The 10,805-nt window shown below is 56.9% G+C and overlaps 1 pseudogene; it reads right to left on the bottom strand.

Annotated features, from left to right (window-relative positions):
• Window positions 1-6,041: 6,041 nt before the first annotated feature.
• Window positions 6,042-6,549, bottom strand: LOC112667121 (60S ribosomal protein L23-like; annotated as a pseudogene).
• Window positions 6,550-10,805: the final 4,256 nt, after the last annotated feature.

Genomic DNA, 10,805 nt, shown 5'->3' with positions numbered 1-10,805 from the left:
GGGGACGCAGACCCCTGCAGACGCAGCCTCCCGCCCCGCTCTCCGGGGTGGGGGGGAGACACGGGCGAGCCCAGCACTCCCCTCCCGTGTTCTGGATCCTGATGGATCCACCGTGGGCGGCTTCGCCTCTTAGGCCGTGGACACAGGCTGCGCCCGGCAGAACGACGCGGTCCCCGAGCTCCCACCCCGCGGGGCCCGGGGGAGGCACACAGTAAAATGTAGTCACCCATCAATAAACAAGTAACGATGCGTGTGTCCCTGGGGGGAAATAAAGCGGGGCAAAGGGATCGCGGTGAAGCCAGGGTCATGGTGTGGGCTCCGCAGAGTCCCGGTTCCGGAGCGCTGGGCCGCAGACCCGCGTGCGTCAGCCGTGGGCCCACCGTGAGGAAGGAGTGGGGCCGACGGCAACGACGGGGCGCCCGAGGCTGCAGGGGGCTGCCGAGGGGACTGCGGAGCGGCCGAGGGTGCGAAGACCTGGGGTCCAGAGCGGAGGCAGCGCTCGTAGGGTCTTTGCAGGGCTTCAGGGCTTTCACTTTGGGGACGACGACAAGCCACCCAGGTGCTGGGGCCGCCTGGCTGCTGTCTGCGGGCCTCTCCCCAACACGATGCTGCCTGTCTCGGGGGGGGGACCCCTGCCTCCGCCCGCCGTCTGGGCAGGGCCAGGCTGTGCACCGGGCCAGGTCGGCTCATGGGGTCTGCTGCTCGGCTGGCCGCTGCGCCGCTGTCCTGGGCCCCCCGGGGCTCACCCAGCGCCCCCCTCAGGCAGTCGCCCCCTGCCAGCCGGGCTGGGCACCCAGGACCATGACCCGCGTGCTGGTCACTGCCTCCGTCGGCGCTGGTCAGGTCCCTCTGTGCCTGACTGTAAGGTCCCTGGGGGGACCGGGCTCCCCGACGGGTCTCCCTGACGGGAGGCCCCACACGCTGTGGGGGCCGCCTCCCCAGCGCAGGAAAGCACAGGGGTTCACGGCCATGGCCTGGGGGTTAGGGGACCTTTACCGCCCACCTGCCGAGCGATTGCCCCACTCTGACTCAGTTTCCCCACCTGTAAAGAGACATAGACTGGGCAAGGTCAGGGATTCCTACATTATTTTGAAACGTCCACAAAGTCTGTGGTTCCCCCGAGGGTGACGAACAGATCCGTCCCGCGGCGTGCGAAGGGGGCTAACAAGTCTCTAGACTTGTCCCTGACGCTTCTTTCAACTGTGACAATGTGGTTCCTGGTGCTGGGACTGTGACCCGGCCTTGGGGCGGGTGGGGGCAGGGGGCTCCTTCCTTGGCCGAGGGGCTGCTGCCTCCCCGTGGACCTGGGGCTGGTTTCTGCGGGCCTCCTTCAGGAGGCCCGCGACCCGCTTCTGGAGGCGGAGGACGAGTTTGTGCTCGGGAGCCTGTGTGTCCTCAGTCTGGCCCGGACCCGGGGTGGTGGGGAAGACGGGCCCCACCCCCATGCTGGCTCCAGGGGGTTCCCACGGGGGAGATGCAGCGAAGGCGGGAACAGAGGAGGCAGGGGCTGCAGGGCTGGGGGTACGGGCCCTATGCCTGCACGTAGACGCTCACCCTATGCCAAAGCCGCTGCGGAGAGAGGCCCCGTGGTCTGAGGCCTTGCCCGCTCCCCCCTCGGCTGGGCATCCGGGAGATGGGGGTGGCCCGGGGCCAAGCCAGGCACCACCCTTTCTCACCAGGTAGTGCCTCCCGGCACGTTCACACCCAGCGCTGTGCTGGTGAGGGCTGTAAACTGAGCCCTGGGTGCTGGGGGGGGGGGGTCCTCGGTCTCCCCTGCACCCTCGCGCTCTGAGGTCCACACAGGCCCAGCCCAGGGAAGAAGGTGCGTTCTCGTGGGCTCCGGACGGGCACGGATGAGGGCCAGAGGACAGGCCAGCGGCTGAGGCCGACTGCAGAGCCCCAGCAGGCCGCACCGCGCTGCCCTTTGATCCAGCCTCTGAAAGCTGGATTATGAGACGCGGCCCATGTTTCCATAAAGGGGAGGACGATTGTTTCCAAGCCAGACAAAGGACTCTTTGTACAGCCCCAGGACCCGAGCCCCGGGAGCCGCTGGGGGGGAAGGAGCGCCCCGCCCGGGGTGCAGGGGGTGGGGCAGGGCAGTGCCGGGCCGAGCCTGTCCCTGATGGGCAAAGGGCGTTAGTGACGTCTCGCGGCCTGAGAGGCACGCCCGAGCCCGCGTGGGGCGGACGGGGCTCCTGTGGGGTTGCTCCAGCCTTGGCCTCGAAGTGCATGCAGGCCTTCACCCCTGCGAGGGCTGGCGCGGGGGCACTCAGGGAGGGAAGGGCTGACTCCTCCTGTTGCCCGCTTCCCACACCTGAGCAAACAGGTGTCAGGGTAGAGAGTGAGGGCTTTGGCGGTACAGAGACCTGGGGGCCAGGAGAATCTGGAGAGTGTTGGAAGTAGGAAGGAAGAAGGGGGCATGGGGTGGGGGGTAGTTCCCGCTGCAGTAGAACCCACCGCCTGGCCCCCCCACCCGCTCTCGCGGCTTCCCTGGGGCCTCGCACAGAACATCCTCATAGTTTGCAAAACAAATCAGGCTGTTGCAGAGGGTGAGAGTGTTGCTCTCCTCCCAGCACAAGTGGGAGAAGCCTGGATTGGTGGGGATTCCATCCAACCCCAGTTGCACCCCTCGCCATTTGTTAGTTAAATCCAACCGTTTCCCTCCCTTCCATGTCTTCTGTCTGCCTGCGAGCGACAGGACGGGGAGGGGGCGGCCTGGCTGTGGACCGGCCTCCTGGTCGGGGCAGCTGTAGGGCAGGGAGCTGGGCTCGGGGCCCAGGAACTCCGGAGACACAGCGTTGGGGGGCTGCAGACCCGGTTGAGGGTCTACCCCCCAGGTAACAGCAGTGCAACCTCCTGAGGACAAAAGCCCAGCTAACGGGTCATCTCGGGGAGGGACAGGGCCACCTCAATGGAGGGTTGGCAGCCTTTGCGCAGGACAGCAAGGTCCACACGGCTTCAGAATTGGGAGCTGGTCCCAATGCAGCAGTCAGGGACCGGTGGGAACAGCAAAGCAAGCACTTTTGAAGCAAAGGATGTAAGGAATCTGAGGGAGCAAACTATTGAAACCTGCCCCAGCAGTTCTTGGAGCGAACGACTGGGCCTCTCACCTGGAACAGTAGTGCTAATGGGGCGATGGGATAGTCGAGGCACAGTAACGGGGCCATACATTGGTAGGTAGGTGTGTCCATCTGCGTCTTAGGGTCAGGCTGAGAGGGTGGGACCTCCAGGGGCTTGTTGGAGGGGCCGGCCGCGCTACGGTCCTAACAAGCACGACCAGACAGCGTGACGGACATGGGGGAGCTTTATACCCGGAGAACTTGGGGTGGGGGAGGAACTCCAGCTGACCCCAGAGGAGGCCGAGACCAAGTATGTGGGCAGCAGGTGCCAAACCAGTCCCTGCCCGTGGAGGCAGGCTTGTTGACTTTGGCAGCCCCACCCCGAGCCTCCTTCTACCCCAGGAAGGCCCGAAGCTGACACTGGGCCCTGCTGGGGCTGGAGGTATTCCCAACCAGGCCTGCTGGGGCAGGCTGCGGCCGGCTGCGGCCCTGGGGGGGCTATCCCAGGGTGGGGGCCTGGGCCCTGCCAGGTGAGGCCCCGGCCGGGCAACGTCAGAACCCAATGAGCGGCCTCCCGTGGGCCTCAGAGGGCAGGCCTGACAGACGAGGCTAAGGAGGAAGGGATGGGGGACGTCAGCAGGCATCCCCAGGGTTTGTCGTAATGGGGCACCGACGGCGCACGGAGATCCAGACGTGCAGTCCCCCTTCGTCACGGCAAACTGCTGATGGGTAAAGAGACGGGCGGCGGGTGCCTGGGGGACCCCGCTGGTTAAGCGTCCAACCCCCAGTCTGGCTGAGGGCATGACGTCAGTGTCCTGAGATGTAGCCTCACGCGGGCTCTGTGTGGGCGCACAGCCTGTCTCCTCCCCCGTCCCTCCTGCTCACTCGCTCTCTGAAAAGAAAGAAAGAAAGAAAGAAAGAAAGAAAGAAAGAAAGAAAGAAAGAAAGAGAAAGAAAGAGAAAGAAAGAAAGAAGAAGAGAAAGAAAGAAAGAAGAGAAGAAAGAAAGAAAGAAGAAGAAAGAAAGAAAGAAAGAAGAAAGAAAGAAAGAAAGAAAGAAAGAAAGAAAGAAAGAAAGAAAGAAAGAAAGAAAGAAAGAAAGAAAGAAGAGGGAGGGAGGGAAGGAGGAAGGAAGAGACAGATGGTCACGGGGACCTTCAGTGACCTGGATGGACAGGACGGACCTGGACGAGCTCCTGGTGGAGCTGCTGTGGCTTCAAAGGCCCCTCCACAGCCTCCCGAGCCACGACTTGTCCCCACGGATGCCTCCGGCGCGGGTCGGGGTGGCGGAGCACGGGTGGGAGTGGCGGAGCCCAGGCTGGGGCAGAGGGAGATGGGGAGGTGCGTGTGTGCCCGCGTGCCCCCGAGGCCCCGTGCGCCCGACCAAGAACATTCGACGCTCTGCACACCAGCTCCGTGCCCGCCGCGCCCTGAGCACAGAGACGGGCCAGAGGAGGGCCCGCGGGGCGTGGGGGGCAGGCGGTGGGGGAAAGGCCGGGCCGTGGGCCGTGGGCTTCCTCCCGCCGCCGGGCGCCCAACCCTGGGGCCTGCCTCTGCCGCCCAGGGCTGGTCCTCGGGACGAGGTTTTGCCCGCTGCAGGCTGAGGGGTCGGGGCACTACCCCTGCAGGGGCTGGGACTGAGTGGAGGGGTCTGGGCTCCCGACAAGGAGATGCGGGGTGGTCCACCGGGCAGCGGATCTGGTGTCTGTCTGTGATGGGGGCTCTGTCTTCAGTACAGAGAAGGCCCGGGTCCTAGGGGGAGCCAAGGGCCACATTTATTTCTTCCTTTTTAAAAAAATTTCTTTGAACTTTAAAAACTTAAAAAAATATATTTTATTTATTTATTCATGAGAAACAGAGAGGCAGAGACACAGGCAGAGGGAGAAGCAGGCTCACTGCAGGGAGCCCAATGTGGGACTCGATCCCGGGACTCCAGGATCATGCCCTGGGCCCAAGGCAGTGCCAAACTGCTGTGCCACCCAGGGATCCCCTAAAAACTTTTTCTTCTTTTTTTTTTAGATTTTGTTTAAATTCAATGACCATATAATGTATTATGGGTTTCAGAGGCAGAGCTCAGTGACTCATCAGTTTTAGGTCACACCCAGGGCTCGTGACAGCAGGTGCCCTCCCCAACGCCCGTCACCCGGTGACCCCGTCTCCCCTACAGCGCCCCTCAGACTGTTTCCTGTGATTCAGTCTCTTATGGTTTGTCTCCCTCTCTGTTTCGTTTCGTTCTATTTTGCCGTCCCTTCCCCTATGATCCTCTGTTTTGTTTCTTAATTCCATATGAGTGAAGTCATCGGATAATGCTCTTTCCCTGATTGACTTATTTCCCGCCCTGCGATACCCTCCGGTCCGTCCACGGCGTGGCAAGATTTCACCCCTCTGGGGGCCGAGTGGTGTCCCACTGTGTGTGTGGAGCACATCCCCTTCATCCCGGTCTGTCGTTGGGCGTCAGGGCTCGTCCTGCAGTCCGGTTACTGTAGACACTGCTGCCGTGAACCCGGGGCGCAGGTGCCCGTTCGGATCACGACATCTGTATCTTTGGGGTAAACCCCCAGCGGTGCAATTGCGGGGTCATAGGGTAGCTCGATTTTCAACTTCTTGAGGACCCTCCACGCGGTTGTCCAGAGCCACCTGCACCAGCTTGCGCCCCCCCGCCCCCCGCCACCTCCACGTGCACTGGAGGAGGAGGCTTGAGGGTGAGGAGGGGCGGGAAGCAGGAGAGGAAGGCGTGGGCTGCACTCCTGGGTTTCTCACACCCTCTGACTTCAACCCCACACCGTCTCTCATCCACGCCTCAGCCTTCCCGAAGGGACTTAATCACAACAGTAGGAGAAGTCACAGCAGCTATTGTTTACTGAAAACATGTCTTGGGCCAGACACTTGGTTAAGTGACTTATTCTAACTTTATTTCTAAAATTTGGAACATCCTGGCAAGTTAGGCGTTCTTTTTTGTTTGTTTGTTTGTTTGTTTTTGTTTGTTTGTTTTTTTGTTTTTCTGAGAACAAATAATTTTTTTTTTTTTTTAAAACAAATACACCAAAGAATCATGCAATGCTGCCAGCATTGGAAGCAATCCTGGGCCACAAGTCTGCACACTCCTTTGCGACTGGTCCTGTAATAGCAGAACCTTTCATTTCACCTTTATTATTTACTATGACCCCCGCATTATCCTCAAAATAGAGAAACACACCATCTTTTCTCCGGTATGATTTTCGTTGTCAAATCACCACTGCTGGATGTACCTTCTTCCTGAGCTCTGGTTTGCCTTTCTTCACTGTGGCCATCACCATGTCCCCCACACCAGCAGCAGGAAGTCTGTTCAATCGTCCCTTAATCCCCTTCACAGAGATAATATACAGATTTTTGGCTCCTGTGTTGTCAGCACAATTGATGACGGCTCCTACCGGAAGACCCAGGGAAATCCGGAATTTTGCACCAGAGGACCCACCACGTCCTCGCTTAGACATCTTGAACACCGGAAAAGGACCAAGTTAGGCGTTCTTGTACGCATTTTACAGATAAGGAAACTGAGTCCCAGAGACGTTAAATAACTCTCACTTGGTTTAGGATTCCTTTTTTTTTTTTTAATTTTTTTTATTTTTAAGAGTCAATTTATTTTGGAGAGAGGGAGAGCCAAGGGGAAAGGGGCAGAGAGAGTGCTAAGCAGACGCTGTGCTAAGCGCGGAGCCAGAGGAGGGGTCAATCCCATGACCCTGGGATCAAGACCTGAGCCGAAACCAAGAATCAGACGCTCAACCGACTGCACCCCCCGGCACCCCTAGGATTCCTGTAAAGCCCGTCAGTCTTGTCTAGGGCCAATCCCGCCCCCAGATGCCAACCCACCCTCCTCCCCAGCTTTCTATGGAGACTGTCCTCCCCCGAGAGGAGGCCACCGGCCACGGAGCTGAGCATCCTCTCAGTTGTACAGATCACCACCTGAAGTGTCAGCCCCTTGGGGGTGGATTCACCCCCGTGTGCTCATCCCCTTACTGGTCTGGGCTTCCTCTCCCGAGACCAAGCCTTCCGCTGCTTTCCTTTGTCCTAGACTTTTCCATTTTGCCATTTAGGAGTCGGCCCACGACGGTTCCCCACGTGCTCACCTCAGCCCTTCCGTGGATTATTCCCAGCACCTGCGGCCTCGACAGGACCCTGGCTCCCTTGAGGACCCCAGCTCCCAGCAGCATCCGCGGGGTGACGGAGGCTCCCTGCTTTCCAGGCGTTGGGGGTGTCACTGCTAGAGGTCCCTCTGAGGCCCCTTCCCTGTGACTTTGCTACCTGTCCCCTCCTCATCACTCCTCTCGACCACCTGCTGCTTCCGTGACTCTTTCTTTACGGATGGGGGGACGTGCGGGGCCTCTCTCCTCATCCTGCCTTCCTCCTGGGTGCTTCCAAAGCCCACGGAGACGCCCCATCCAATCCAGGAGCCCCTTTGTTTGTTGGCCTCAACCCCAAAGACCCTCCATCACCACGGCCACGTCCCGTGTTTTGTGGTCACTGAACCGCCCTATGACCTCACTCTTGAAGTCAAGTACCCCAGGACCTCCCCTTTCCCTCTGCAGCTCTTCCAAGCTTCCTTTTTTTTAATAATAAATTTATTTTTTATTGGTGTTCAATTTGCCAACATACAGAATAACACCCAGTGCTCATCCCGTCAAGTGCCCCCCTCAGTGCCCGTCACCCAGTCACCCCCACCCCCCGCCCTCCTCCCCTTCCACCACCCCTACTTCGTTTCCCAGAGTTAGGAGTCTTCATGTTCTGTCTCCCTTTCTGATATTTCCCAAACACTTCTTCTCCCTTCCCTTATATTCCCTTTCACTATTATACAGAGTTTTGAAACCTGTGTCCCTGGTGCTCCAGCCTCGTCCCTGTATCTGTCCATACTTTTTTTTTCTGTCCATACTTCCTGCTTTCGTCCTCTGCACATCCAATCCAGACCTCAGCCTGTCCTTCTAACCTCTTTGTGACTGCCCCCCCCCATAGTTCTTTTGCATACGTTGTCCGTGCTCTTAAAGGCAAACAATGGGGATCCCTGGGTGGCGCAGCGGTTTGGCGCCTGCCTTTGGCCCAGGGCGCGATCCTGGAGACCCGGGATCGAATCCCATGTCGGGCTCCCAGTGCATGGAGCCTGCTTCTCCCTCTGCCTATGTCTCTGCCTCTCTCTCTCTCTCTGTGTGACTATCATAAATAAATAAATAAATTAAAAAAAAAAAAAGGCAAACAATGGAATCCCTTCTATTTTAAGCAACAGGGTTTTTTTTTTTAGCTTCCGAATTGTTGGCCAGGCTCAACACACAGAATCTTGGCTGAGCTTCCAGATAAAAATTCCCAAACACATCCCAGAATGAGGCTGCATCTGTGCTCACACAGGGGCTGTCAGCAGGGGGTTCCTGCCTGGCTGGGGGCTCAGAGCCTGCTCCTCGGGGACTGACTCCACCCCCCTGGGGCTGGAACTGGCCTTTAGTCTTTGCCGTAGATGCTTTCGTATGGCTCCACTTTGAAGAACAGCATTAGTTTTTTTTTTTTAATTTTTTATTTATGATAGTCACACACAGAGAGAGAGAGAGGCAGAGACACAGGTAAAGGGAGAAGCAGGCTCCATGCACCAGGAGCCTGACGTGGGATTCGATCCCGGGTCTCCAGGATCGCGCCCTGGGCCAAAGGCAGGTGCTAAACCACTGCGCCACCCAGGGATCCCTAGTTTTGTAATTAGAACCTATTTTATGGGCACCCCAGTGGCTCAGCGGTGGAGCGTGTGCCTTGGCTGGGGTTGTGACCCTGGGGTCCCGGGATCGAGTCCCACGTAGGGCTCCCTGCATGGAGCCTGCCTCTCCCTCTGCCTGTGTCTCTGCCTCTCTCTCTGTGTCTCTCATGAATAAATAAATAAAACCTTTAAAAAAAATAAAATAAAAAATAAAAAAATCAGTTTAAAACCCCTTTACCCGTGGTGAGCCGCTCCCTTCACGCAGAGCAGCAGCGCGTCTCGCCTGCCCCCGTCCCGGCCTGCTGAGGGCCTCAGCCTCGGCTTTGCGCCCTCTTCCTGCCGCCTCCAGTGGGCTCTCGACTGTGCCACGGAGCCGTGATCTTCCCCGAGCGCGCCTGTGACCTCAGCGCTCTTACCTGATGTCCATCTGCGACTCTCCGCCACCTGCAGGGTGAATGAAGCCTGGGTAAGGCCCCCCCCGGCCTGACCACAGGCCATCGTATCGCTACCCCAAACCCCTCTCCGCGGCTCCGGGCTTCTGCGGTTTTATTTCCTCAGCTGGGAAAACTCCTCTTCCCCGTCCTTGCCTGATTAAATCCCTCTCTCTAGATTTAGGCCTAAGGGGGTCCTAAGGCGCTTCCATGGCACCTCTTCCAGGAAGCATTCCCAGATTGCACCCCTGCCCCCCGAGTAACTTCTGCTCCTGGTGACTCTGTAGAGCTCTGTGCTGCTTGTTCAGTCATCGTCTCCTCTGGACTGTAAACTCCGGGGAGGATCTTGCCTCGTTTCCTGCTCCAGGCCAACAGCAGGCAGAGCTTAAGGACATTCGGCGCGTGTGAAATGAATGAATGATCACATTAACTCATTAATCAACAAATGCCCAGGCTCATGTAGCTAGGAGGTGCCAGACAGACCTGGCTCTGTCGTTTTACTTCACGCCATTCTGCTTCTCTGAATAAATCAGGACAATCTGGTTCTCAGGGTTGTTTTTGTCTTTTCTAACAGTTTTATTGAGTAACAATTGACATACGATTAACTGCAGATATTTAAACCGTACAATTTAACAAGTTTCAACATTTGCGGAAGCCTGTGGAACTAACAACACAATAAAAAAATAGGGAACGTATCCATCAACCCCCCCAAATTTTTCCGCAGAGCGAAAGATAGAACAATGGGTTTTAATGTTGCAGGGTACCAGACGTTCCCCGATACGGTTTCGGATCCCACAATTGTAACTAACCTCTAAGAAATTCCATTTGTTGAGTTTCAGTTTGGTGTCAAAGAAAAGCCACAATACAGATTCAGAGATCTGGAAGAAAAAAATGTAAAGCAATGTCATATTCTCATGAAAGTTTTTGTTTTAGAAAATGTTTTTTTTTTTATTTTTTTAAAGACTTTATTCATTTCTGAGAGAGAGAGAGAGAGAGAGAGAGAGAGAGGCAGAGAGCGCGGGTCGGGGGGATGGCAGAGGGAGAGGGAGAAGCAAGCTTCTTGCTGAGCGGGGAGCCTGAGGCAGGCCCGGACCCCAGGACCTGGCCGAAGGCAGACGCTTAATGGGCTGAGCCACCCAGACGTCCCTCAAATAGGTTTTTATTTTTATTTATTTATTTTTTAAAGATTTTATTTATTTATTCATGAGAGACACTGAGAGAGAGGCAGAGACCCAGGCAGAGGGAGAAGCAGGCTCCACGCAGGGACCCCGACGTGGGACTCGATCCCGGGTCTCCAGGATCACACCCTGGGCCGCAGGCAGGGCTAAAGCGCTGAGCCACCCGGGCTGCCCTCAAATAGGTTTTTAAATTAAAATGTTATTTATGACTTAATAGAGTGAGTTTATTATTGTTATTTTTAAAGTGATATTTTGAATCCTTCCGTTTTGATTTCTAATCTGATAAATAGCAGTAGAAGTCCCCCACATGAACAAAACAAAACAAAAAAATCTTTGGAGACTTCAATAAGTTTTCAGAGAATAAAGAGGTCCTGAGACCAAAACGTTGAGAATGACTGACATTCAGACCCGAGGTTGGGAGCGTCAGCTCT

This window comes from Canis lupus, chromosome 7, assembly GCF_003254725.2.
Source record: "Canis lupus dingo isolate Sandy chromosome 7, ASM325472v2, whole genome shotgun sequence".
Lineage (NCBI taxonomy): Eukaryota > Metazoa > Chordata > Mammalia > Carnivora > Canidae > Canis > Canis lupus.
Note: the sequence above shows the minus strand (reverse complement) of the source record. Positions and strands in the feature narration are given on the sequence as shown.